This window comes from Gopherus flavomarginatus, chromosome 14, assembly GCF_025201925.1.
Source record: "Gopherus flavomarginatus isolate rGopFla2 chromosome 14, rGopFla2.mat.asm, whole genome shotgun sequence".
NCBI lineage: Eukaryota > Metazoa > Chordata > Testudines > Testudinidae > Gopherus > Gopherus flavomarginatus.
This window is the reverse complement of record NC_066630.1, coordinates 40,505,845-40,533,339: the sequence shown is the minus strand read 5'-3', so window position 1 is coordinate 40,533,339 and position 27,495 is coordinate 40,505,845. Positions and strand designations below refer to the sequence as shown.

Sequence of the window (27,495 nt, the reverse complement as noted above, 5' to 3'; positions counted from 1 at the left end):
TCATCGCGATTTGACCAACTCGTGGAGTGGTATAAGTTGTTTGGATTTCTGTACAACGCTAACAGCCTGAAGCAGTGTCACAGAGAAAATGAACTGGAGAATCACAGCAAAAATTTTGAAAGAAAAATGGGAGACTTTGATGCCGAAGAACTCATAATGGAATTGAATCGTTTTATTTATGTCATCGAGAAAGAGAGAGGACTTGTCACGGCAAACAATTTTTTAACGTACGTATACAAGAACAGCCTTCAGGAGATATATCCAAATCTTTGCATTTGCATCAGAATTCTTCTGACCACACCAGTTACTGTCGCTGGTGCTGAAAGGGGCTTCAGCAGAATGAAACTGATCAAGAATCTCCTGCGCTCAACCATGACAGATGACAGGCTTTCTGCGCTTGAAGTTATCTCAATCGAAAACAAGCTTGCCAGATCTCTGGACTATGACGCATTGATTAACCAATTTGCGGAGAACAAGGCTCGAAAGAAGCACTTTGCGTAAATACGGAATACATGTACACTGTAGGCCTATGTATACATAATACGAACCCTGTATATTGTATAAAATAAATACCGCATTCCAGTTTCTGCATTGTAAGGGGCCCCAGACATATGTTCGTAGGGGGCCACATTCTTTGTTGCTACGGCCCTGGGAGAAGCGCAGGGACATCTCGAATCAGCTGGAGCTGCTGGGGGGCAGGGGGCGTGTCCCGTGGCTGTGGGAGAACGGGAGAACCATCTTGTAGCGGCTGGAGCTGTGGGAGCGCAGGAGGTGTGTCCGGTGACCGCATGAGGACGGGAGAGCCATCTTGTAGCAGCTGGAGCGCAGGAGGCGTGTCTGGTGACCGCAGGAGGATGGGAGAGCCATCTCGTAGCGGCTGGAGCAGCTGGAGCGCAGGGGGTGTGTTCCACGACCACAGGAGGACAGGAGAGACATCTCTTGGCAGCTGGGGCATATGGTGATCCGCGGACAGGGCTCTCGTGGACTGGAGTGGCTTGTCCACAGGGTCTCTCGGTGGCTGCGGTTGCTGGTGGGGGAGCCCCCCTGTGGCTGAGGTGTAGCGGGGCTCGGTGCTTGGGGCAGCTCCTATCTGGTAGGGCTGGCTCTAGGCAGCAGCTGCCGCTGGGGGGGGGGGGGGGGCGGCGAGGGAATCCCTCTGTGGCCGGGGTCTGGCAGTGGCATTTCTCTGCCTCTGGGATGGCCGGCACGTGGTGGGGCAGTCTCCTGGTGCCTGGAGCTGCAGGCAGGTGTCGGGTCTTGTCTCTTGCAATACAGTAAGGAGCTCCTCAGGCGCGGCGAGCGGCGGCGGCTGGGGCACGGGGCCCGCGTCCTCGGGTGGCCCGAGCAGCCGGGGCGCCCTGCGGAGCTCCCCCGGCCGCTCCGACAGCGGCAGCGGCAGCTCGGGCGCGGGACAGGAGTCCCCCAGCGGCCCGATCAGCGGCGGCGGAGACACGCCGCGGGGCTCCCCGCGCAGCGGCAGCCCAGACGCGGGGCAGGAGTCCCCCAGCGGCCCGGGCAGCGGCGGTCGAGACACGCCGCGGGGCCCCCCCGGGACGCGCCAGCCCAGACGCGGGGCAGGAGTCCCCCGGCGGGCCGAGCAGCGGCGGCGGAGACACGCTGCGGGGCCGCCCGGGCAGCGGCGGCCAGTGCGCGGGGCAAGGATCCCCCGCCGGCCTGAGCAGCGGCGGCCGGAGCACGCCAAGTATTATCGTATTTGAACAAAAACGTCTATAGTTAGAGAGAACTTTCCCCTCATATCTACTTTATTTACTCCACCGATTTTGATAACATTTGAAATGGGGTCAGTTTTTTTTCTTTTTTAGAGGCCTCTCCTGTGAGCTGTAGCTTAGTTAGCTGCTAACTTACCACTTAAACTGGCCCTGCCCCCTGTGCTCTGCGGCAGCCCCAACGCTCTTTTCTGCTCTCACAAAACTCTCTGAAACACACAATCAGGCGTGATTCTCACACCTCCCCGTCAGTACTTGGGAATGGGCCACCTCCACCCTGATTGAATTGGCCTCGTTAGCACCTTATTCATGTATACTGAACAGATGGGAGTTGCCTTACCAAGGGGCGGGGTCAGTGCTAATGAGGCACTAACGAGGCACTGACCCACTTGGTAAGGAAACGCCCATCTGTTCAGTATACATGAATACAGTGCTAACCATGCCAATTTAATCAGGGTGGAGATGGCCCATTCTCAACAATTGACAGAAAGGTGTGAGTATCAAGAGAAAGACGATTGATTTTTTTGTAATGATCAAGCCACTCCCGTTACTGAGTGGGCAGGGAAATGTAAGTGCTCGCCTATGGTTTTCTAAACGATACAATTATGGGCTGATTGACATCCTTTTGTTATTTGTATAGAGACTATCCAATCAACGAATGAAAGAACTTTAGTACATCAGGCGTAAAATACATTAAGGATCTAAATGATCATAGGTGTAAGAAATTCAATTGATTCTATTTTTTAACCACCATAGTCTCCCCGAGGGGGAGGTGCACCGTTCCTGGAGGTACTGCAATACCAGGTCGATGCGTGGAGTGGATGGAGCAAGCTCCTATTCCATCTCCCTGTTCCAAAAATCCATTTAATATATAGTCCTCAGATAGAGGACGTATCAGATATTAAACTGATAAGAACAGATTTTAATGTTTATTAGTGAATATTTGAAAATAAACGATACAGAGAGTTTAAAGCATCAGTTATTGTTTCATCGGGGATAGCATACAGACTACGGGGGGGGGGTTCAGTATTTTGGTATTGGGCAGCATATACCATATACAGTCTGTCATGTCCCCAATGTGGGGTGAACTTTGGGTGAGATCAAGATACAGTCGAGAGGCAGTGAGGGTACTTATCGCTCATACAAACAGGTTACAGATAGTCGTGGGAATAAAGGAGCGAGCTGGGTGATGAGGATAGGGCGACCCTCACATAGTGGAGTTTGGTTTGGTGGGTTCAGGGCTCAGGGGATAGAGACCAACGGGGGTGCGTGAAGATCTCCTCCCCCCTTCGGGTGCACGGAGTCACGCCCGCTTACTCCTGGTATTGGCGGTGACCGGTGACGTGCTCCGTGTAGATGTCTCTGGACCATCTGATAGTGTCCGAGACCATCAGGCGTCTCATGAGCTGCGCATAGCGACGGCCTACCCCGCAAGCCCGAAGCACGCGTTCATTACAAGGGTCCCAGGCGCCCAGGGCCCCAACGATCAGGGCGTCGGTATAGACCTCGTAGCCCTTTGACCTCAGAGTGTCCGCCAAGGGGGTGTATTTTTCGAGCTTTCGGGCTCGGGCCTCGCGGAAGGCCAGGGTCCTGTTCTCGAAAGGAACCGTCACGTCAACGAGGATGATCTTTTTTCGAGCCTCGTCCGTGACGACGATGTCCGGGCGCAGTGGGCTGTCGGTGCCAGGGATGGTGCGGTTGGTGGCTTTTTCTCCCAGGTGCGGAGCGATGGCCTTTACCAGACGGTCCTGGATGGCATTGTGACGCAGCTGCCAGGCTCTGGCGTGGGGCTTGCAGCTGCACAGGACGTGGGGCAGGGTCTCCATGGCGTACCCACACTTCCTGCAGCGCTTGTCTCGGTTCCCGTGGCGGACGGCTCCGTTGAGCGGGACGCAGTTTAGTCGGGCGCGGTGTATGAAGCGCCAGTCAGCGAAGCGGGTGAAGCTGCCTGAGTGGAGGAAGTGGTTGCTGGAGTCCCACTTGCTGGTGACCTCGAAAACCTTGCCCTGGTCTGGTTTTTTCTTCAGCGTGCCCAAGTAGAGCGCGCGTACGGCGGCCTTCAGCGACCTCTCCAGTGTGCCTCTGGCTCCAGGGCTGATGACGGTGTTGTCCTCCGTCTCGGTCCGCGGTATCAGGATTCCCAGCTCCCGCCGGTCCTCGCTCCATACCCAGCAGCAGCCTAGTCGTTTCCCCAGTCGGCGCGTGGCAATGCGGGCACGGGTCCACAGTGAGGCTATGTCGCCTCTGTCTCGGGCGAAGTCACCGTCCATGGAGCCGCTCAGGAAGTTGGCTATATCTTGGCCAGAGGCAGCTCTGTTGATTCGCTTTGCTGTGGCGGAGCGCAGGGCGGTCGTCGCAACGTTCTTTACCACGGCGTCCGGGCACGTCAGGAGGCGAAAGGCATGTGTGACGACCGCGATATCGCAGAGGTCTCCCATGCGGGGGACATTGGCGCCACCGTGCCGGTGAGCAATATAGACCAGCTCGTTGCTTGCTCTCTGGGGCAGGGACAGCCACTTCTTCACCAGTTGCCGGATGACGTTGTCCGCCTTGTTGAGGGGCACCTTTGCTACGGCGGATCCTCTCAGGACGAAGGCGATGCGGGGGATCAGGAACGTGTTGAGGGCGTCGATTTTCTGCCACGGAGCCAGCAGGGAAACGTCGATCCTGGCGGCGTCCTGCAGGATTTCCTGGATGGTGTCCTCGGGGGTCTGCCGGACACGGAAGCCCGTCGGCGTGCCGAGGTGTTGGTACGCCTGCCCCTCGGCCAGGGGGACGACGGATTCACCCTGGATGAGGAAGTCCGTAGCCTGCACTGAGTTCTTCTTGCTGCAGTTGACGTGGAGGGACGCGCACTTTTTGGCGTTAAAGCGGAGTCCCGTCCATTCTGCGACTCTCCCGATGGTGTTGAGCATGCCCTGGAGCCTCTCGGGGTCGTCCGCGATCAGGACTAGGTCATCTGCGTAGGCCAACACGTTCACTCTCTCGCCGTGCAGGTCGAAGCCGTCGGCGCCATTGGAGATTGCCCGCAGGAGTGGCTCCATGGCGAGGTTGAAGATGATCGGGCTGAGGGGGCAGCCCTGCTTCACGCCGCTGCGGATCGGGATCTCGGCTGTTTCGCCTTCTACCGAACGGATGGTGGTGCTGCAGCCCTTGTAGAGTTCCCGGATCAGGCGGAGAAAGGTCTCCGGCATCCCGAACTCCCGTAGGGTGCTGAAGATGTGATGGTGGGGGATGGACCCGAAGGCGTTGGCCAGATCCAGCCACGCTATTGCGCACTGGTTGTGGGCCCTCCTGGTCGTCTGGAGGACGGTCTGGAGCAGGAAGTTGTGCTCGTAGCACCCCTCAGATGGCATGAAGCCCTTCTGGGCCGGGCTGATGGCTCCCCCGGTCGTCGCCCACTCCGTGATTCTGGCTGCCAGGCAGCTGGCATATAGCTTGTACATTGTGGAGCAGAGGGAGATGGGTCTCCAGTTGCTGGGGTCGTCTCGCTCACCCTTCTTGTAGATCAGGACCGTCATGGCCTTTTTCCAGGAGGTGGGTGGCCGGCCAAAGCACCGGCATAGGTTAAAGATGCCGGAGAGGACATGGCAGCCGGGGTCCCGCTTTTTGAGGAGGCTGTAGGGGATGCCGTCTTTTCCGGGTGCAGTGTTTTTGGTCCTGGAGAGCCTGGCCATTACCTCTTTGGGCGTGAAATCAGCCTCTAGGCCATCTGCGTTGGTGATGCGGGGCAGCGGGTGAAGGCACTCTGGGCGCTGCACGTCGTTCCTGGGCTTGTCAGCGAATACTTCCAGGAAGTAGCGGTATAGGCGCTCGGGCGGGATCGTGCAGTAGGATGAGGGACCGTCGAGGACCTTTCTCATGGCCTTGAGGCGGTTGGTTCTGTATAGCTTCTGGATCTGGGAGGCTGCTGCCGGGTCGTAGCGGCGGCTGGAGTTTCTTCGTCCAGCTCCTCGGGTGGTGGCGTCGCGGTTTGGAGTGGGCCTTCTGGAGGTAGGCCGTGCGGCCTCCTGGTTTGGCGTCCTCTTTGAGACGATCTCTGTGGAGAGTTCGCAGGTGAGCTCATTGATGAGCTGGTCGAATTCTTCAAAGGAAGCTGTCGCTCGGAGCTTCTCGATCCAGGCAGCCTGCCAGGGCGTGGCTGGCTTAATCGTCGGCTGCCGGTCCTCTGGTTCCTCGGTCCGCGCGGGTAGTGGGTTTGCGGTTTGGCCGGCGGGTCGTCTCCCTTGCGGCTCGGGGGATCTTTCGGTTGGTCCCCGAGGCATAGGCGTCGGTGGAGTAGTGGCATTGTTGGTTGGTAGAGCCCGGCTTGGTTCGGCGGGTGCAGCGTCAGTGTCCGGGCTTTCGCGTGTGGTCATCGCCCGGGGGGTCGCTGTGGGAGTGGGTGGTCTTCTATTGGCAGAGAGTGGGCTGGTGCCTGTAGGGGCCGCGTCGGACTCTCTGACGGTGGGGGTCTGGGGCTGTGGTCTGGTCGTAGCGGTGGGGCCTCCGATGTTAACAGTGCGTGGGGCGGTCTGGGGGGTGGCCCCTGTCCCCCGGCCAGGTGGAGTTCGCAAGGTGGGCTGAGGAGTTGCGTTGGCGCCCCTTGTGGCTGGAGCTCGGAGGGCGGGCCGGTAGCCAGTATTGGTGACTCTAGGGGTGGGGTTTCGGATGGCCACGCGTGGTGGAGCACTGGCCCTTCTTGGGGCAGGTTCGTGTAGGTTGGAGGGGGCACTTAGGTGCCTCAGTTCGGAGATCTTCCGGGCGACCTGGGAGGAGGTGATAGGACCCCTGTTGGTATGGGCTCGGTCAACGCCTCCCGTTGCAGCATTTGTTGTTCCGGCGGCAGGGTTCTGGTCCGCCGGCTCTGGGGCTGGGGTGGGCTTCTGGGCAGCGGTCAGCACAGTCGCTCTGCTTCTTTTCGGCACAGGAGCAGCAGGCTGGGGCACAGGATGGCGGACGACCGGGGTCGTCTTTTTGCTGGCTTTCGTACAGCTGGCCTGGTGCGCCTTGCATTTCCTCTGACACTCGAAGGGCAGGCTGCAGCGGGCACAGCTGAAGGCGGTGGACTGGCCGTGGCACCTCTTCAGGTGTCTGGTGACCCCTCCGAGGAGATGAAAGCGTCGAGGCGGCAGGCAGATGGGGCAGATGAGCGCATCTGCAGTGAGGGGGTATTGGAGGTAGACGGTGTCTGGAGCGAAGCAGCCATCTTGTGGGGCGTTGGGGCCTTCCTGGTTATTTTCTGGTGCACAGCTGGCGAGGGGGGCAGCGTCCTGCGGTGGTAGCTGAGTCTCAGGAGCATTGAGGATTCCCCCCGGCAGCTGGGGTTCCTGGGGGGTGCAGGTGTCTTGTAGCGGGTCGGGGGATTTACTCCTCGGCGGCGTGCGGTGCTGGGGTGCAGCAGGTGTGTCCGGCAACCGCAGTGGAGCAGGGGAGTCATCTCGTAACTGCTGGGGTGTGGGGGGCGTGATCTGCGAGCGCAGGAGGACGGGGGAGGCGTCTCTTGGCGGTTGGGGTGGCCGGTGGGCAGCGGGGAGGTCTTGTGGGATCTGGAGCAGTGTGGTCGTGGAGGGGCGCACTTCTGATGTCTGAAAAACATCAAGGGGCTCCCCAGGCGCCGCGAGTCGCGGCGGCAGGGGTCCCGGAGGAGAGTTCCCCGGCGGGCCGGGCAGCAGCGGCCAGGGAGCGCCGCAGGGCTCCCCGGGCGGCCCGGGGCACGGCAGCCAGGGATCCCCCCGCGGCCAGAGCAGGGGCGGCAGGAGTGTGTTATGGGGCTCCTCTGGCAGCGGTACTCGGGACACGGGGCAGGGCTCCCCGGGCCGCTCCAGGTGCAGGGGCCAGAGCATATAGCAGGGCTCCCCAGGCTGTACCTGCGGCGGGGGCATGGGGAGGGGATCCCCCAGCGGCTCAGGCGTTAGTGGCCGGAGCACATGGCGGGGCTCCTCAGTCTGCTCAGGCGGCAGTCTGGGCGCAGGACAGGAGTCCCCCGGGGACCAGAGCGGCGGCTGCAGAGGCGCGCCACGGGGCTCCCCGGGCTGCTCAGGCAGCAGCAGGTGAGGTGCGGGGTCGGGGTCTCCCGGCAGCTTGGGAGGGAGCAGCCGGGGCGCAGGGCATGGGCCCCCCGGCACCCCAAACATCGGCGGCAGGAGCGCGCCACGGGGTTCGCCGGGCTGCCCAGAGAGAGGCAGCACGGGCGCGGGGCCGGATTTCACCGGCAGCTCCGGCGGCAGCGGCCGGGGAGCGGGGCAGGAGTCCCCCGGCGGCTCGGTGACCGGCAGCCGGGGCATGTCGCGGGGCCCCCCCGGGAGCGGCGATATGGCCGCGGGACGGGAGCCGCCGGGCGACCCCGGCGGCGCGCTGCAGGGTCCCCCGGGTCGCCCGAGCAGCGGCAGGCAGAGAGTCGGGCCGGGCTTCCCCGGCGGCTCGGGCAGCAGCCGCACGCTGCACCGCTGGGGCGAAAGGTGGAGACTCCCCGTGGGCGGCAGCCGCGTGGGGCAGGGACTCCTCGGCGTCTCCACACCGAGGGAATCCCCAGGTAGCGCCCGCAGCAGCGGCTCAGGGCAGGGATCCCCCTGTAGCGGGGCTGGGCGGGGGTCCTCCCAGGGGGCCAGGGGCTGGGGTGTAGTGGGGCACTTACTCGACCCGGACAGCAGTTGGTTAGGGGGGGTCTCCTCCTCCGGCAGCGGGGGGTAGTCTCTCTGCAGCTGCTGGTGCTCCGCAGACGAGTCTTCCCAGGGTAGGTGTATAGACAGGTAGGCTCCCCGCAGCTGCTGGTCATCCCTCCAGGTGGGGCTGCGAGCAGCGTCTTGGTCCTCAGTTGTTGCGGGGGCTCCTCCGGCAGCCTCCTTCCCAGCGGGGGGGCCATCAGAGTCCTGGTCCTTGGTCGATGGGGGGGCTCCTCCAGCAGCCTCCTTCCCAGCGGGGGGACGATTAGCATCCTGGACCTGGATCCTCGCGGGGACTCCTCCAGTATCGTCCGTTTCGGGAGCAGTAGGCCGGTGTTCAGTATCCTGGACCGGAGGAGCAGGTGAGGTTCTTCTGGTGCCCCTCCTCAGGGAAGCTGTAGTCACCTCCTTCCTTCTGGAAGTGGGGTCTCGAAGAGCTGGTTTTTTGCTGCTTATTTTTCCAGAGGAGGTGTCCAGTGCGGTTTTCTTCCGCTGGCTTCTGGTGTTTCCATCCTTGCTGGTGGCTCGGGTCTTTGGAGCACGGTTCTGCTGGGTTTTCCTGGCACTGGAGTGCGCAGGAGCAGTAGCTATCCGCGATAGTGTGTCCGTAAAAGAAAAAGAGGGAGAATTTCCCTTTAAAGTAGCATCAGAACAGTGCATATGCAGATCAGCTGTATCTGTATGCAAATCAGCCTCAGAAGAAGAATAAATCTCTAGTGCAGCATCAATTTTTTCAAAAATAGCCACAGGAGATTCCATCATCAGGACAGGGGTGTGCAGATGTTCATTAAATAAAATCAAACTGATAAGAACAGATACTACACTTGATCTTAGCTCCGAGGAGCCGAGAAGCGATATTATCTTATCAGATATTAAACTGATAAGAACAGATTTTAATGTTTATTAGTGAATATTTGAAAATAAACGATACAGAGAGTTTAAAGCATCAGTTATTGTTTCATCGGGGATAGCATACAGACTACGGGGGGGGGTTCAGTATTTTGGTATTGGGCAGCATATACCATATACAGTCTGTCATGTCCCCAATGTGGGGTGAACTTTGGGTGAGATCAAGATACAGTCGAGAGGCAGTGAGGGTACTTATCGCTCATACAAACAGGTTACAGATAGTCGTGGGAATAAAGGAGTGAGCTGGGTGATGAGGATAGGGCGACCCTCACATAGTGGAGTTTGGTTTGGTGGGTTCAGGGCTCAGGGGATAGAGTCCAACGGGGGTGCGTGAAGATCTCCTCCCCCCTTCGGGTGCACGGAGTCACGCCCGCTTACTCCTGGTATTGGCGGTGACCGGTGACGTGCTCCGTGTAGATGTCTCTGGACCATCTGATAGTGTCCGAGACCATCAGGCGTCTCATGAGCTGCGCATAGCGACGGCCTACCCCGCAAGCCCGAAGCTACACTTGATCTTAGCCAAAAGGCCGAGAAGCGATACCAATTGCAGCAAAACCGAGACAGCCCTACCTCCGCCGCAGCTTTCTATATCACCATGACGAGCTCCCACACACGGACCAAATGCCATCAACCAGACTCTGATAACTATGAAACTCTAAGCGACAATCACTCCCCCTAAACGGCTGCAATGTACTAATTCAAAAGCAAGGACTCAACACACAATTCTACTCAATGACTGAGAATTCTTTCAGTCTGGTTACTTGGGTTCATCTCACTGCTTTCCCTGGCTGCTGCCGCATAGTAATGAATTGCATAAACCCACCCACTTCCTGTGACGTACCCGTCACTCTTAACTCTTGCAGCAAAACCAGTGCTCTCTCGAGCCAGGAAGTCTCTGGCATATTGCATTAGGCACTGCAGGTTGTGCTGCTCACTGAAGAGGGCAGTGTTAGCTGATTCTGGGGCAGCCTCGGGTGGACTGAAGTTGGGGAACCCCAGATATTGATGGCAAAGGTGAAAGGGAAGCAGGGTCTATTTTCCAGCTTGCAGCATTGAGTCCTGGGGCAAGGGGTCTGTTAGGAATCCTTCCCTCTTCTTCTGGGCACTTCTTCACTCAGTCTAAGCCTCTCTGCAGACTGCCCTCTGAGGGTGGAAGGGATCTGACTGGAGGGGCTTCTCCTTGCCCATCCCAACTATGCTGGACAACGTGCCCATGGGGGGGAGACTGTGTTAAATAAATCCGTGAATTAAGTTGCAATGTTTTTGTACAGAGAATCAACAAAGCAGATTGTGTAAAGAAAAACAAAAAAGAAAATGGGTGCAAGGGCGCTCTGGGTGGCCAAACCGCATGCGGCTCTTTTCCAGTGACTGTGCGGCTGCTGGAGCGCCCCGTTTTTCCCACCACTCCCCGCATTCTCCACCTACCAGACTGGAGGGGTGAGGGAGCTCAGGGCTTCTGCCTTACGGGACGGTAGTGGGGGGGGGGACGAGGAGGAGACTGGTGCCTGCTGAGAGGGGGTGGGTGCAATTTAAGGCTTGGCCCCTCCCAACAGCTTGAGGCGCACCCCCGTCCTTTCCCTCAGTGGCCTCTCCCTTCAGCTCCCAGGTTTTAGCTCCGCAGGGAGAAACAGCCCAGGGCCCCCACCCACCACCCACCACCAGCAGTGCAGCGGAGCTGAGCGCCTTCCTGCCTCCTCGCTCGCTCGCTCCACGTGGCTCCCGCCCCAAGCCCCTGCGGCCAATACGAAGCTGCGGGGGCAGCGCCTGGGGATAGCAGTGCACGGAGGCCCCCCTCTCCGGCCCTGCCTTGAAGCCCCAGGTAAGCGCCGCCCCCCCCCAACACCCCCTCCGACCCCCTGCCCCAGCCCTGCATTCATGGCCCTGCATGCAATTTCCCCACCCAGGTGCGGCCCTCGGGCCAGAAAGTTTGCCCACCCTGGCGTAGGAGCAGGCTTTTTAAAGCCTTGTTCTCCCTGGGTAGCCCCACCCACTGATTAGGAGTTAGCACCCACCAAAGCCTCTTTAAGAAGCTCTCAGCTTGCTTAGCAGGCCTCTAGGCTCAGCACAGGGTCCCTCAAAACGAGCAGACGACACTGTATGCTTCAGTCAAGCGGCAGGCACGCTACAGCCACGAGCTACAGACCATAGGTGCTGGCTCGGTGGGTCCTCAGCGCTCAGGAGCCAGAGCTTGAGGGCAGGGCTACACGTGCAGCCCACGGCAGCGCGTTGAAGTGCGAGGGTGGTTGCAGCGCCGGCGCTGGGAGGGAGCTCGCTCTCCCAGCGCTGCAGGTACGCCACCTCCTCCTCCCACGTAAACAACACGGCCTGCAGATTTACAGTACGTGGTAAAAGTGGCACATTTTACATCACTTTTTAAAGTAGCATTTTATAATGTGAGCAAACTGACATGGCTGAACAGTGACACTGGCGAGTGTGTTGGGGGAGCGTGTGTGCCTGAGTGAGCAGTGTCTCTAAGCAGAGCACTCACCAGCCTCAACCCTTGTTCAGACAGCAGCTGGCAGCAACCACTCCTGAGCCAGACAGGCGCCCTTGTGTCCCCTCCCCCCATCCCAGCCGAGTGGTAATCTGGTCCCCCGGCAGGGGGAGGGGGACCCCCTGACATCAGCCCACCCCTCCCTACCTTTATCTGCCTGCCTGCTGCTATGGAGAGCAGGATTCTGCATTAACGGTTTCATTCCGTCATTCTGTCTGTGTTCTCGTTAACGCAGATTTCATAGGGCCCTATCTAGGTAGGGGCATAGACCGCCTTTAGCTGTGGATTGCACTGTAGATCTGATTCTCTGTAAAATCCTGGGTATGGCTGGCAACGTGAAATCTTATGAACCGGTCCTTTCTTATGGTCTGGTTCTGTGAGGTAAGACTGAAAGGTCTTCTTTGCACGGTAGGAAAAGGACAGACTTGGGGGAGTGCCTTATTCTCTTCAGCAGTTCCATTTTGTAGTTCCTTGACAGCAAGATCCCAGTTACATGTGTGGCTTAATTCTCCCTGGCGGGGTCAGGTTTTCTGTTTGTTGTTTGCAAAACACAAATAAAATTGATGATTTAAAGTAAGATTTTGTGTATGGTGATTTACAACTCTCTCATTTAAATCAAATCACCTTGATCTGAGCAATTTAAAAATGTTACCTGAACTCAAGGCGGTTTAGGTCTAAAAGAACTTGGCTTTTGTATTAATTTAAATTAGTTCTCTTTACCGTTCCTAATCTATTTTCATGAACATTGTTTGGGGATGGGGGGTGCAAGGAGGACCAGTCCCATAAAGAAGGTTACCCTGCAAAAGGGGAAATGCAGCCAAGGGGTGGGGGCAGCAGAATGGCATGGGTGGGAGGGTGGCGGCAGAGGAAGAGGAGGCAACGGAGGGAATGGAGGAGGCAGGCCCTTACCCTCCAGCCCTTCCCTGTGTGGAGAAGAGAAAGGGGGCTCTAACTCTCAGGCTGAGAAGAACCAAACAGGAAATGGGAAAATGCTCCTGAAAAGCCTCCCAAGCCAAGCGAAAGGGTCGGGGGAAGGGAGGGAAAGGACGAAGGACCCAGTGGGTTGACGGGAAGAGTTGACAAAAGGAACTGGCACCGTTTGATGGTCACTGAAAACTGGGTATCATGTTGTAGGTGCTCCTGCCCCTCTACGGCAGAAGGTAATATTGCCAGACATGTGTGTTCAGATTCTGGCACCGAAATCCGCAGAAAGGGACTTAGCTGAAGAGCTCTGATTGGGTGCTGCCACTTCTCAGCACCTCTGCACTACCCTTCTCAGTGACATGGGATTTTCAACCCCTCTGTGCAATTGGCCTGAATTCAGGGTGTCTAAGTGTATGTACCCAAGTCTGCAAACTCTGGGTTAAGTCCTGAGGTGCTGGCTAAAAGGGGTCTTTGCGAGAAGACAGGTTGTCTAATCCAGAGTTTTTCAGCCTGAAAAGGTCACATGGCAGCTCCTGTCCCACGGAGCCGGCTGGGCTCCCTTCCCTGCCGCAGTCACTGCAACCTCTGGGCTCCCAGCACCACTCAGCTTTGGCCCAGCCGTCCGTCGTGATGACTGCAGTCTGGGTAGGCCAAACTTGAGTGAGTGACCCGGCAACCCCCTGAGCCGTGTCACAACGCCACTCACACACATGTGGTCGAATTGGGGGGTGCTGCACCCCCAAGGTTATTTATTGCTTTATCTACAGAGTCGCATTTATATGCAAATAGCTTGTAGTCTGGTAGCTCCTTGTACAGACCAGTCAAAAATGTTTTGCAATCTTTGTTCATCAGCAACGTGCTTCTAATTTTTAGTTACATGACAAAATGTAAAATAAATTAATGGCAATTTTCAAAATCGCAATGAAGAACCTGCCCAAGTTGTCCGTTCCATAGCAGAAGATTACAGATCATTTTAAAAATAAAGAAGGTAAGACATGGGAGTTTTGCCATTGAGTTCAATGAGAGTAGAACAGGGCCTTTACGTTTAGAACATTTCCAGGGATTGCAATGTGTGTGCAGGCAGATTAATCGTACATTTTAATGACATTCACAGCAATGTAATTACTCCGTTTCAGTTTATTTGACTATTATAGGTTCAATTTCTAAAATAAGAAATCGGGGGTTAATGACTAGACCCAAACTTGAAAAAAGTCCATCAATTTATTTTGATTTCTAAAGTAAATGAATAAAGGAAATATTTTTTTTAATGGAGCGAGAAACAGCAGGAGCTGGGAGTCCTGGTGCCGCGGATCGAGACGGAGGGCAACACCATCTTCAGCCCCGGAGCCAGAGGCGTGCTGGAGAAGTCACTGAAGGCCGCTGTCCGCGCGCTCTATGTGGACACCTTGAGGAAAAAACCCGACCAGGGCAAGGCCTTTGAGGTGACCAGCAAGTGGGACTCCAGCAACCACTTTCTCCCCGCTGGCAGCTTCACCCGTTTCGCCGACTGGCGGTTCATACACCGCGCCCGCCTGAACTGCGTCCCGCTCAACGGAGCCTTCCACCACGGGAACCGAGACAAGCGCTGCAGAAAGTGCGGATACACCCTGGAGACCTTGCCTCACATCCTGTGCAGCTGCAAACCCCATGCCAGAGCCTGGCAGCTGCGCCACAACGCCGTCCAGGACCGGCTGGTGAAGGCCATTGCCCCACACCTGGGAGAGATCGCAGTCAACCGCACCATCCCTGACACCGACAGCCTGCTGCGCCCGGACATCGTCGTCACGGACGAGGAACGGAAAAAGATCATCCTCGTCGACAAGACGATCCCATTTGAGAACAGGACCCCGGCGCTCCGTGAAGCCCGAGCCCGCAAACTTGAAAAATATGCCCCCTTGGCTGACACCCTGCGGGCAAAGGGCTACAAGGTTTACACCGACGCCCTGATCGTTGGGGCGCTGGGTGCCTGGGACCCCTGTAATGAACGAGTACCTAGGGCCTGCGGGGTGGGCCGTTGCTATGCACGGCTCATGAGACGTTTGATGGTCTCGGACACTATACGGTGGTCTAGGGACACTTACACAGAGCACGTCACCGGCCACCACCAATACCAGGAGTGAGCCGGCATGATTTCGTGCACCCACGGGGGGGGGGGGGGAGGAGACCTATAAACCCTCCCCTACTGACCCATATCCCCTGAGCCCTAAACCCACTGAACTGGATTCCCCCATGTGAGGGTCATCCTGTCCCCATTACCCAGCCTGCTTACTTATACCCATGACTGTGTGTAACCCACTGTATGAGCAATGTACCCTCACTGCTTCCTGATCCCACCCACCGTACACCCCGCATTGGGGACCTTACAGACTCTATATGTTATGTGCTAACCAATTTCCAAATACCAGCGTCCCCCTATACTCTGTAGGTTGCCCCCAATGACCAATAACTGACGCTTCAAACTCTTTGTATCGTCTTTATTTCAATATTGTCTAATAAACTTTTAAATCTGTTCTTATCAGTTTAATATCTGATACGTCCTCTATCTGAGGACTATATATTAAATGGATTTTTGGAACAGGGAGATGGAATAGGATCTTGCTCCATCCACTCCACGCATCGACCTGGTATTGCAGCACCTCCAGGAACGGTGCACCTCCCCCCGGGGAGACTATTCTGGTTAAAAAATAGAATCAATTGAATTTCTTACACCTATGCTGACTTGGATTCTCAATGTATCTTATGGGTGATGTACTTAAGTTCCCTTATTCACTGACTGGACAGTCTCTATACAAATAATGAAAAGACATCAATCAGCCAATAATGGTATAATTCAAAAAGCCACAGGCCGGCGCTTACATTTCCCTGGACAGTCAGTAACGGGAGTGGCTCGATCATTACAAAAAAAAAGGAATTTTCTTTCTCTTGATACTCACACTTTTCTGTCAATTGTTGAGAATGGGCCATCTCCACCCTGATTAAATTGGCCTCGTTAGCACTGTATTCATGTATACTGAACAGATGGGCGTTCCCTTACCAAGTGGGTCAGTGCCTGTTAGTGCCTCATTAGCACTGACCCCGCCCCTTGGTAAGGCAACTCCCATCTGTTCAGTATACATGAATACGGTGCTAACGAGGCCAATTCAGTCAGGGTGGAGGTGGCCCATTCCCAAGTACTGACAGGGAGGTGTGAGAATCAAGCCTGATTGTGTGTTTCAGAGAGTTATGTGAGAGCAGAAAAGAGCGTTGGGGCTGCCGCAGAGCACAGGGGGCAGGGCCAGTTTAAGTGGTAAGTTAACAGCTAACTAAGCTACAGCTCATAGGAGAGGCCTCTAAAAAAGAAAAAAACTGACCCCATTTCAAATGTTATCAAAATCGGTGGAGTAAATAAAGTAGATATGGGGGGAAGTTCTCTCTAACTATAGACGTTTTTGTTCAAATACGATAAATAGGCATCTCTGGCTACACAAATACCCTCACCCGTTACTGAGTGTTCATGACTGACAGCTGTGAGGCCAGGGCTGGCGGGGGGCGGGGAGAGATCATTGCATTTGTAAAATGAGTGTTTATGCGTGTAGGGCTGCTGTCCGCGTCCTAAGGCAGCTGCTGCTGCTAAAATTCTGGCCGCGCCTCCGGAACTCATTTAAATCCCTAAATAACCGCCCTGCTGATAACAACCGGGCCAGATGTGAGGTCAGAGCGGCCGTGTCACGAAGCGCTCCCGCCACGCTCAGCTCCCCCCCCCCCCCCGGAAAGACTCTCCCGCGGCTCCGCCGCCGCCGAGAAATTCCTGCCCTGGGCCCCAACCGCGGCCGCTGATGCAGCCTGGGGATCCGCGCCCGGTGCCCCAGCCGCTGCCGCTCCAGCCGCCGGGGGTTTCCCGCCCGGTGCCCCAGCCGCTGCCGCCGGTGATGCCTGGGGAGCTTCCCGCTGCGCTTCAGGGGGCCGGGCTCCGACCAGCGGCTCCAGCCGCCGGGAGACTGCCGGCGGGCGGCGGGTCGGAGGCTTGTCTGCTGGAGCGGATCAGGGAGCTCCCCAGGCACCGCGACCGGTGGCGGCTGGGGCGCAGGGCAGGAGTCCCCCGGCGGCCCGAGCAGCGGCAGCTGGGGGGGCACAGCGGGGCCCCCGGGGACACTCGGGCAGCGGCAGCCGGCGCGGGACAAGAGTCTCCCGGCGGCCCGAGCAGCGGCGGCCGGGCCCCGCCGCGGGGCTCCCCAGGCCGCTTGGGCAGCGGCAGCCGGGGCGCGCGGCAGGGATCATAGTGCTTGTCAGTGTGCGGAGCTGCCTGGCCACCCCTCCACCTAGGAGCTGAGCAAGGGGGCACTTCTGGGGCGCACCCCAGGTAAGCACTGTCCAGAGCTTGTCTCACCCCACCCTGTGCCCCAGCCCCCTCCCGCACCCAAACTGTGCTGCTGCTACTGCTGGGGGGAGGTGCGGAGCCAGGTAGGGAGTCTGCCACCGCCTACACCCACCCCAAGCAACAAAAGGGGTCCTGGGCAGCACACTGCCACCTGTGCCACCCCAGCACTGGGCCACCCTCCCCCAGCACCCATGGTACCCCTGGGTAGCCCTCCCAAGTTTTAGTGAGGGATATATAGTAAAAGTCATGGACAGGTCACTTTTTGTTCACTGCCCGTGACCTGTCCATGACTTTTACTAAAAATACCATGACTAAAACGTAGCCTTAGCGATGCCTCAATATGCCAATAACATCATCGTCCTCGTCGATCCCTTGGAGTTGAGGATGATCTCTTCCACGGGTTTTATTTTGTATGGGTCCTTTGGTGACTGAGGCATCAGATCCTTGAGCTACAAACCTGTTGGCAATGAATCCAAGCCCCACGTGTTTTTTTTACATGTGTTTTTTTTTTTAAGTGATCCCTGCCAGGGCCCCATCAAAACTGTTTGAGTTGGGCCCGGTCCTTCCTAAAGCCAGCCCTGGTTGACAGACGTCACAGGTGGTGTTGAAAGGCAGGGCTGGGCTACAATTACTGCATGACAGTTGTCTGTCCTTTCTTTTCTGTGACCAGGGCAAGGCCAATTGTTCCTTCTCTGGCAAGTCTTTGCTAGTTAGCCCTGTCCTGGGGTACTGCCTCCCCATGCGTGGTATTACCAGGGGCGGCTTTAGCAAGCACGGGGCCCCATTTGTGGGGCTTCTACTCATTGGCCCGCGCTCTGAGTCTTCAGCCGTACTTCAGATTGCTGTGCTCCAGCCAGGATAGCGGGGTCATGGGACTTGCTGCGCTCGGTCACTCACTCACTCAGTGAGTGACCCGGCAACCCCCTGAGCCATGTCACAACTCCACCCACACACATGTGGTCGAATTGTGGGGTGGGGAGGCCAACCTGAGTGGTGCTGCACACCCAAGATTGCACCACCCAGAGTGGAGAGCCAAGCCCAGCCAGCCCCACACCACAGGCACCGTAGGAGCTGCCACTGTGGGGTGAGTGCCGCCAGGACCCAACCCGCCGGCAGGCAGGATCTGACCAAAACCACCCCAAGGCCTCCACCCCCAGACTGTTTACTGGGTCGCGACAGGCCATAAACGTTTACAAATGGATCCTGAGCCCACAAAGGTTGAGACGCACTGGTCTAATCTGGAGTGGACCCTCAATTCTTACAAGTGGTTCTAGCTAGAAAAAAATTCCTGTCAGGCGGCTATATGTTTATAGTCTTCACGCAGATAACAAACATTATAATTAGGTGCTTGAGCACTACAGAGATGGGAACAGTATAAGAATCCGATCAGTTTCCAAAACGTCTACCTCTTGGATTGACGTCTTTCATGCTTGGACTCTGTCTAACAAGGTGACTGCTGACGCACAACCCCCGGGACTGTCAGTGTGTCTTGGATGTGCAGTCAAAAGAATGTTCCTTTCTCAGCAGTGGGTTCACCTTATTCATAGGGTTTGTATTAGTTAATCTCTGAATTCAGTAACTCTCCAAAGACCTTAGTCACTAGTGCAAATTAAGCAAGTGCCTGCTGTATTCTACTCAATGGGGGAACTTCTCTGCGATAAAGAGAGGGAACAAATGTGTGTGTTGCGGTGTTTGCCTTCAGGTTTGGATGTAGTGCTGGGATGGCTACAGCAGGTGTGCTGGAGCCATCACCTGGGGAAGAATCTGGTTGGAGGATGAGGAGAAGAGCAGGCTGAGGAAGTGGAGAAAGCAGTATCAGCAGAGACAGAAGTGGACATTGCCACAGAGGACGCTCAGAACCCACAACCGCAGGGCAATCAGAAACACAAGGAGCTTCCTGGAAGCTCAAAGAATACACAAGCCTTCCTATTACTGCCACTTGGTGGAGATGCTCCACCAGAGCAAGCCCCACATGCACAGAAGTGACTCACCAGTTGGCACCTTCTTGTGATGAGATGTGGGGTTGCTGGGCTTTCTCCATAGTCACCTCATTGGTCCTGCAATGGCCTGTATCTGTCTGGATCTTCCATTACCTAATCCTGTAGCCAGATCACTTAAAAGTTCATTGCCCTTGTGGGGTATCTAAGTCCAGCTGGAAGTGGTCAGCTCCCAAACTGGCTTCTCTCAGATAGCCTCTTCTAAGAGCTTTTGGCCAGTTTGGCCCTGGGTCAGCAGAGACTCCTTCCAAATCATAGTTTATCAGGGTTTGAAGGGACCTCAGGAGGTCATCTAGTCCAACCCCCTGCTCAAAGCAGGACCAATCCCCAGACAGATGTTTACCCCAGTTCCCCAAATGGCTCCCTCAAGGACTGACCTCACAACCCTGGGTTTAGCAGGCCAATGCAGAAACCACTGAGCTATCCCTCCCCACAAACAGAACTGAACAGAATCACTCTTCTTTCACAGAATAGCAGGTTTCAGGGCTTCTCTTTGTTCCCACAGTAGAAATCCAAAGCTACACACAAAATTAAATGTTACAAAGCACCTTGCACCTCCCCCACAGAAGCTAAAGCCTCTCGTCCCATCGTGTTTCAGAGATGCAATGGAACAGAAGAGGTCTAGAGGTAGATAAAAATTCAAAACTGATTAAAAGAAATACTATTTGATTTACATAATTCACCTGTGGAACTTGTTGCCACAATACACCCTCGAAGCCAAGAGTGAAGTGGGATTACAAAAGGGATTGGATGTTTATTTGAATAGTAAACATCCAAAGTTGCATCACATAGGATTTAAAACAAAATTATAAGGGGTAGAAACCCTCATGCTTCAGGGCATAAGCCAACCACTAACTGTCAGGTGTAGGAACAGATGTTTTTCATGGGCAGGTTGCTGTCCTTACTAAAAAATGACCAGTGCTAGCCTAAACCTAGGGAAAAACTTTCCGTGTTTTTAAGCCTGGGTTGTTTCTGCGGACTTGCATGTGATTGGAACACCTATGCCTAAGGGGCTAAGTGAAGGTTATGGGTCTTCAGGTAGGCTTGTCTTTTCAACTGTTTATTCCTTTCCAAGCCTTTCACCTCTCTTTGTTAAAAAGTAGGTAAAGAAGCAATCTTCTTCTCTCTGATCCAATGGTTAACAAAATAAGGGGTAATATAATAGGGGTAATGTCTGTTACTAAAAATCTGGGGTGCTTCTGCCTGCTCTTTTACATTTTAATGAAACACTTATGCCAAGAGGGCTAAATACAAAAAAAAACAAAAAAAAAAGTGTCTTCAGGTAGCCTGTTTTTCAAAGGGGTCTTCTTTTCTAATCCACTACCTTCAAAAGGCTGTTTCAAGTGGTTCACACTAAAAACCTGGGGGGGGAGGGGGGGACTTTTTCTTAGTAAGGGTTTTGTGGGTTTAAGTCAGGGATGCTTCTGCATGCTCTTTTTTAAAATTGAAACACCCCTACAAATAAAGAAATGTGTCTTCAGGTAGGTTTGTTATTTCATGTGTTTATTTAATACGTTAAAAAGAGGGGGTTTGAGACATTACTTCAAAAAACACGTTTTAAAATGGTTTATAGTATGTGTTGTTCAGCTTTTGTTACAGGGTCCTGGTTGTTTAGATAAGAGCAGAACAGGGCTCTGCTGCAGCTTCACAGTTTTTACTAAAAAATAAGCAGTGCTAGTCTAAAACCTAGGGAAAAAACCTTCTTTTTGTCACTATACATTACTTTTATAACCCTAGACTGTTTGTGCATGCTCTTTTTTTATTAAAACACCTATACCAAAGGACTGTGCCTTCATTTTGGCATGTCTTTTACCTCTCTTTGCTTCTTTCCTCACTTTTTAACAATCTTCTTCTCTCTAATCCAGTGGTTTACAAAATAAGGGGAATATAAACCGTCTGTTACTAAAAACCTGGGGTTTTAAGCCTAGGATGCTTCTGCCTGCTCTTTTTTTATTACAACACATACAAAAAGGTTGTGTCTTAGGTTTGTCTTTTCGAGTCATTATCCCTTTGCAAAACTGAATGTAATTTTAACTTGTTTGTTAAAAAGTTTGGGAAAGAAGCAGCCTTCTTATCTCTAATCCACTGACTCACAGAGACTGCTTTGCTAACAGGCGCTTTGCTGCAGTTTCACATTATTTTTACTAAAAAATAACCTCTGTTAGTTTAAAACCTAGGGGAAAACTTTTAAAAATTGTTTGTTACTAAAAGCTTATGGTTTTAACTTTTACAAAAATCCCTCCGCCTGCTCTTTTTCATTGAAACACTTATGCCCAGGGGGTTAAATAAGAAAAAATGTGTCTTCATTTAAACGTCTTTTCAAGTGTTTATACCTTTACAAGGCTTTCACTTCTAATTGTTAAAAAGTGGGAAAAGAAGTAACCTTCTTCTCTCTAATCCACTGGTTTACAAAATAAGGGGACTATAAACCGTCTGTTACTAAAAACCTGGGGTTTTAAACCTAGGGTGCTTCTGCATAATTTTTTATTACAACACGTACAAAAGGGTTGTGTCTTAGGTTTGTCTTATCCCTTTGCAAAACTTAATGTAACTTTAACATGTGTTTGTTAAAAAGTTTGGGTCAGAAGCAGCCTTCTTATCTCTGATCCAACTAACTCACAGAGGCTGCTTTGCTAACAGGCGCTTTGCTTCTTTGTCTTTCTAATTTACTGGTTTACAAAATAAGGGGTTTATAAATTGTTTGTTACTATTAACCTGGGGTGCTTCTCCATATTTTTTTATTACAACACATACAAAAGAGATGTGTCCTATTCCTTTGCAAAACTTAAGGTAACTTTAATGTGTTAAAAATGGTCTATTACTAAAAGCCTATGGTTTTAACTTTTATAAAAACCCCTTTGTAAAAGGGCTACGTGGCGGGAAAATGCTGCGGGTCTGTTTCTTTAGATAAGAAAAAAACAGTTAAAAGGGAGGGGGAAAAAAGAAAAAAGGGGGTGGGAAAAAGAAGGGGGGAGTTGGCTCTTGTTTAAAATCTTGGGACTCTAGGATTGGTTCAGAAAAATAATTTCTATGACGCTGTTGTAAAACCACCTCTGATTGGTCCGATCCAAAGGCGGAGATAACAAGCCTAAACCCGGAAAGTTGGCTCATTCTACAGAAAGACAGCAAAGGTAACAATTCTCCCTCTTTCTCTTTAATCCTACCCTGTGCCCTCTATCTTTGCTCTTTGCAAAGTGGACTCTCTCTTCGCTTTTCTTGTCTTGTAACCCACCCTGATTCTGAATGCTTTTTCACCCTGTGCTTACTAAACAGACTCTGCCTGCTTCTCTCTTTTTCATTCTGATTCCGCCATGTGCTCTCTATCTTTGCTCTTTTTTCTTGTCCTGTTCTTTCTTTTAACCTCTCTTTTTTTCTTAATTTACACTGATATTAAATAGTTTCAATGCTTTTTTATTCACTCTTATTACACTGTCTTAGTACATTTTATTTTAAACCTAGTTTTTAACCTACAGTGGTATTGAATAGTTTTATTGTATTTTTTAGCAAATTTCTTAACCTACACTGGTATTAAACAGTTTTAATATGTTTTATTTACTAGGGTCTAAACCAGAAAAGTTGCCTCATTTTACAAAAGGACTGCAAAGGTAAAAATTTTCTTTCTCTCATTCTCTTTTTCTCTTTTTTTTTTTTTGATTTTACCCTGAGCTTTTTATCTTTGCTCTTTGCAAAGAGGAAATTATTTTAAATGCTTTTTTAACTTACACTGGAATTTAATAGTTTTATTGTATTCACCTGACCCGGACTCGGCTCCACTCTTGTGTACAGGATACCTGGCCAGTATTCTGTCACAAGCAACTTTTAGGCTGGTAACTATAACATCTATACAGAACTTGTATGAATGATTGTGCGAATGAGTGTGTGTGTGTGTATATATATATATATATATATATATATATATATATACAAAGTGTATAAGAAATATAAGTAGTAATAGGAATAAGTAGCTAAACAACATTGTTTACTGTTATCTTTTGTTTTATTATGATATTTACAATAAATGTGACAAATGTCTTGTCCCCTTTAATAAGATCCTGCTGGTTTTTATTGGTCTAATATAATTGGTATAACAGACAAAGCCAAGGTCCTACCAAATTCATGGCTGTGAAAAACGTGTCACGGATGGTGAAATCTGGTCTGTGTACTTTTCCCTTATACTATAGGGATTTCACAGGGGAGACCAGCGTTTCTCAAACTGGGGGTCCTGACCCAAATGGGGGGGTCACAGGCTTATTGTAGGGAGGCCGTGGTGCTGCCACCCTTCCGTGCTGCCTACAGAGCTGGCTGATTGAAGAGTAGCAGCTGCTGGCCAGGCACCCAGCTCAGAAGGCAGTGCCCCTCCAGCAGCAGTGCAGATGAAAGGGTGGCAATACCATCCCATGTCATCCTTATGTCTGCACTGCTGCTGGGTGTGGCACTGTCTTCAGAGCTGGGCAACTGGAAAGTGGTGGCTGCTGGCTGGAAGCCCAGCTCTGAAGGCAGCGCCACTACCAGCAGCAGAGGAAAAGGGTGGAAATACTGCGATGCCCCTACAATAACCTTGTGACTCCCCCTTCCCCTCCAGGCCAACTCGCTTTTGGGTCAGAACCCCTACAGGTACAACACTGAAATTTCAGATTTAAATATCTGAAATCATGACATTTATGATTTTAAAAACCTTAGGACTGTGAAATTGGCCAAAATGGACTGTGAATGTGGTAGGGCCTTGTCACAACAAAAGGTCTCTCCACCAAGCTAGAAGAAAGTATAAAAGAGGGGAAGTGACATCATTTGGCCTCTTTCCCCACAACTCAACACCTGGAAACACATCTGGAGGACAAAGATGGAACTGGGGAGGTGGTCGCAGGCCGAAGAGACTTCCAGCCTGTGTATGGAATATCTGTGACCTCCTTGTATTATCTAACGGGGTGAACCAGTAGTTGATTTAAATCCTGTCTAATTTATAAAACACAGATTGCAATTTTACTTTTATTTATTAGGTAACCAACTTAAAATATGTTTTATATTTTACCGTCAACAGGGTGTTTTGGTTGAGGTGCTTGGGAAATCTGCTCCATGTACAAAAGCTGGTGCATGTCCTCTCCAAATTGAGGGAGGGGCAGGCTAGGTAAAAAGCTTTCACTGGTCAGGCTTCTCCCCAGGGCAAGATGGGACATCTCTGGGGTACAATGCTGGGGAGCTGGAGGAATTGGCTGGTGCCTCTCTATTGTTCGTTCATGAGTGGCTAGGAGAAGCATTCATGTAACTCAGCTGGGTGTGGATGGCTGTGTGAGCGCAGTACCTGAAGAGGTTTGCAGCTTCTCACAGCATGAGAGGGCGCTCAGGTTGGTAAACCAGAGGGCTCAGCAGTACCCCAGTTCCACCTTACACCCCAGGGAAAACCCATCACAGAGATACCCCAAGAGTCAACAAGCTTTTCCCCATTTCATCGGCTGTATAGGAGAATCATCAGAGGTCCCCTCGCTCACAGAAACTCCTGGGAGAGTGGCTCTAAGACAGAGGGGAAGCTGGTGGCTGAATATGTACAAAGGGCTAGGGAGGATTCAAAACCTGAGGTGGGGATAGTGCAGCAAAAAGCCAAGCAGCTCCAAAAGCACAGTCTGCTCATAATCCTTGTGAGTGGTAATTCGATGGGGGTGACCTGGGGCGAGTCCCTAAAGTTCAGAGTGCAGGGGAGGGCCCTTCGGAGGTGGGAGGAAGGGTTAATGACGTTATCTTCAGCATACAAAGACCCCGCACCAGGGCTGTGCCTCAGACTGTGATAGAAACAGGTTCAAAGCGTATCACAGCTGCGAAGCCTTTGTAATCATGATCTGCTGTGCAGGGTAGGTAGGAGTGGCACCAGGGTTTTTGCTGCCCTAGGCAGCAGCGCTCCTCCTCTGAGCATTCGGCAGTGGAGGTCCTTCTACTCTGGGTCTTTGGGGCACTTCAGCAGTGGGTCCCGGAGCAAGCGAAGGACCCGCTGCCAAATTTCCGCTGAAGACCCAGCGCGTAAGGACCCCCGCCGCCAAATTTCTGCTGACGGCAAAATGCCACCCCTTCTAATCCTGCCGCCCTCAGCAACTGCCTAGGGTTGCCTAGTGAAGCGCCGGCCCTGAGGGTAGGATTCTCACAGCCCCTTCCCATGGGAGCTGAATGCCACGATGACACCTCACTGTGGAGCACTGAGGGGTGCGAAGAGTTAACCCTCACTGACAAGCAGACATTCTGGCTGTGCTGTGAAGGCACCGGCAGGTATTTTCCAGCAGGCCAGGGTCTGCCTCCTGAAATGGTCCATAGCTGGATACTGCGGGATCGCAACCTGCACGCAGCAGAGCCCACTGGACAACTGGGAAAATGTAGGAGCAAACTCATAAGGAGATCAAAAGGATCTCGGACATGGGAGTAACTGCAGAGTCAGATGGGCCCTGTGTTTCTCTAATCGTTATGAGAATTAGAATCTCCCACCGTGAAGCCAGGGCTCAGTCCCCAGCCCATGCAGATAAATCAAAATTCTGTACAGCTAGACCTAGGATAGCAACTGGGGGGAAGTTTTTGCCAACATTTCCTAGAACAGACAAAACTTGAAAATGCAGAAGGGATTTTGCAAGAGAGAAATTAGAATTTGGCCAGGAACAATTCCCTGGGTCCTACAGAAAGTTATTTCCAGTCTGTATAGCATGTGTTATGGACAATGTTAGCAGCAGACTTTGCCTTATAAAAAGAAACCAGATCATTAACTCTGGGGAAGGATAGCTCAGGGGTTTGAGCATTAGCCTCCTAAACCCAGGGTTGAGAGTTCAATCCTTGAGGGGGCTATTTAGGGAACTGGGGTAAAAATGTGTCGGGGATTGGACTAGATACCTCCTGAGGTTCCTTCCAACCCTGATATTCTATTAAATGAACAATGTAAATGTGCAGTAATCATTTCAAAAGGAATCTAATCCCAAAATAAATTGGAACAGAGCCCTTAGAATTATTTCCTCATACTCTGTATTGCTGAAGTAGCCTGTGTGTGTGTGTGTGTGTATTACAAGAATTGGAATGGCTGACCTGCCAGTGTTATGACAGGATGGTTTAGGTGAGTGCAACAAGAACTTGTCAGACTGTATACTGGGTAGCAATTAACGTATGTAATGCTTTGCCTGGAGCATGGGCAGGCAGGGCTGGCTTTAGGCTGATTCCCCTGAATCAGGCCCGGCGCCTTTTTAATTTTTAAACTCACCTGGCAGCGGTCTGGGTCTTCGGCAGCATGGGGTCCCTCACTCACTCTGGATCTTCGACGGCACTTCGGCAGTGGGCCCTTCAATGCCGCGGAAGACTGGAGCGAGTGAAGGACCCCCCGCCGCCAAAGTAGACCTGGACCACCGCCAAGTATTCGACTTGGGCCCCGCAGTTCCTAAAGCCAGCCCTGTTCTCAGGCCCTACCCAGCAAGTGGACTAGAGGAGGCTAGTGTGAAATCAGAGCTTTGGCCCATCTGACCATCTTTCCTCATTAGACTGTAGTGACTTCCAGTCACTGCTCATCTCCAGCTCAAATACCATAGAACACCAGAGGCCTAAGATACACACACCAGGAGAAGGAACAGATACAGATTTTATTTTGTAGAACATAAAATAAACCCCATTTTTCCAACTGTGGCACATGAAAGAAAACAAACCCTCCAATACAGTAAAAGTGTGCATAAATACTGAAACCAAAGGGCAGCAGAGAGCAGGCACAGCTGTGCAGGCTGCTTACAGCAGAAGGAGAGGAACAGAACGCTTCAGATTAATCCTTTTATTAACAAAAAATAGTTTTAAGACAGTTGTGTGTAGAAGCAGCAAAGTACACAGAGGCTATGGGGAAGGCTGCCAAGCTGCTCTTCGGACTGGTTTATCAGAAGAGTGGGCGAAGACAGGGCTGGACCATGAGTCACCTTTACAGAGAGCCCAGCAGTGCAAGACATCCAGAAGATGACTGTAAATTCAGTAGGATACCACAGGACCCATGGGTGCACCACAGAGGAACCTTCCATTTCTCCCACTGGTGGGAGCATTTTGGGCTCCAGTCCACCAGAGATGCATGTGAATAGCCCCACTGACGTGAATGGAGCTACTCAGCTGCATGAACCTGAGCATGTGCAGAAGGAATCTATGCAGAATTGGAATCTTGGGTTGTCTTTCAAAGTTCCTCAAGACTGAACCATCCTGGACCAGCCATGAATTGACAAACTTGCTCTCTGCAGCTCCCTGCATGTCAGGGCTGCCCCAATCCTTGGGCAGCCACGACTGAGTGCAGAGCTATTTCTGAGCTATTTTGATGGTGACGGAGATACACTGGGGCAGTCTCAGCTGAGTCCAAGCTGGTTGCACTCGTCTCCTCTCCATCTCTGCTCCATGCTGGAAGGCACCAGTACACCTTGCCCATAGCCTCTGTGGTTTCCTCTATGTACAGTACAGTGGT

At 52.9% G+C, this 27,495-nt stretch overlaps 3 non-coding genes across 3 annotated transcripts; 1 reads left to right on the top strand and 2 right to left on the bottom strand.

Moving 5' to 3' along the window:
* Nucleotides 1-2,494: 2,494 nt before the first annotated feature.
* Nucleotides 2,495-2,685, bottom strand: LOC127034525 (U2 spliceosomal RNA). Its single transcript, XR_007769425.1, has one exon. It is a non-coding gene; the product is annotated as a U2 spliceosomal RNA (small nuclear RNA).
* Nucleotides 2,686-9,032: 6,347 nt separating this feature from the next.
* LOC127034509 (U2 spliceosomal RNA) lies at nucleotides 9,033-9,227 on the bottom strand. Its single transcript, XR_007769410.1, has one exon. It is a non-coding gene; the product is annotated as a U2 spliceosomal RNA (small nuclear RNA).
* Nucleotides 9,228-15,165: 5,938 nt separating this feature from the next.
* Nucleotides 15,166-15,356, top strand: LOC127034504 (U2 spliceosomal RNA). The gene has a single exon (XR_007769406.1). It is a non-coding gene; the product is annotated as a U2 spliceosomal RNA (small nuclear RNA).
* The last annotated feature ends 12,139 nt before the right edge of the window (nucleotides 15,357-27,495 follow it).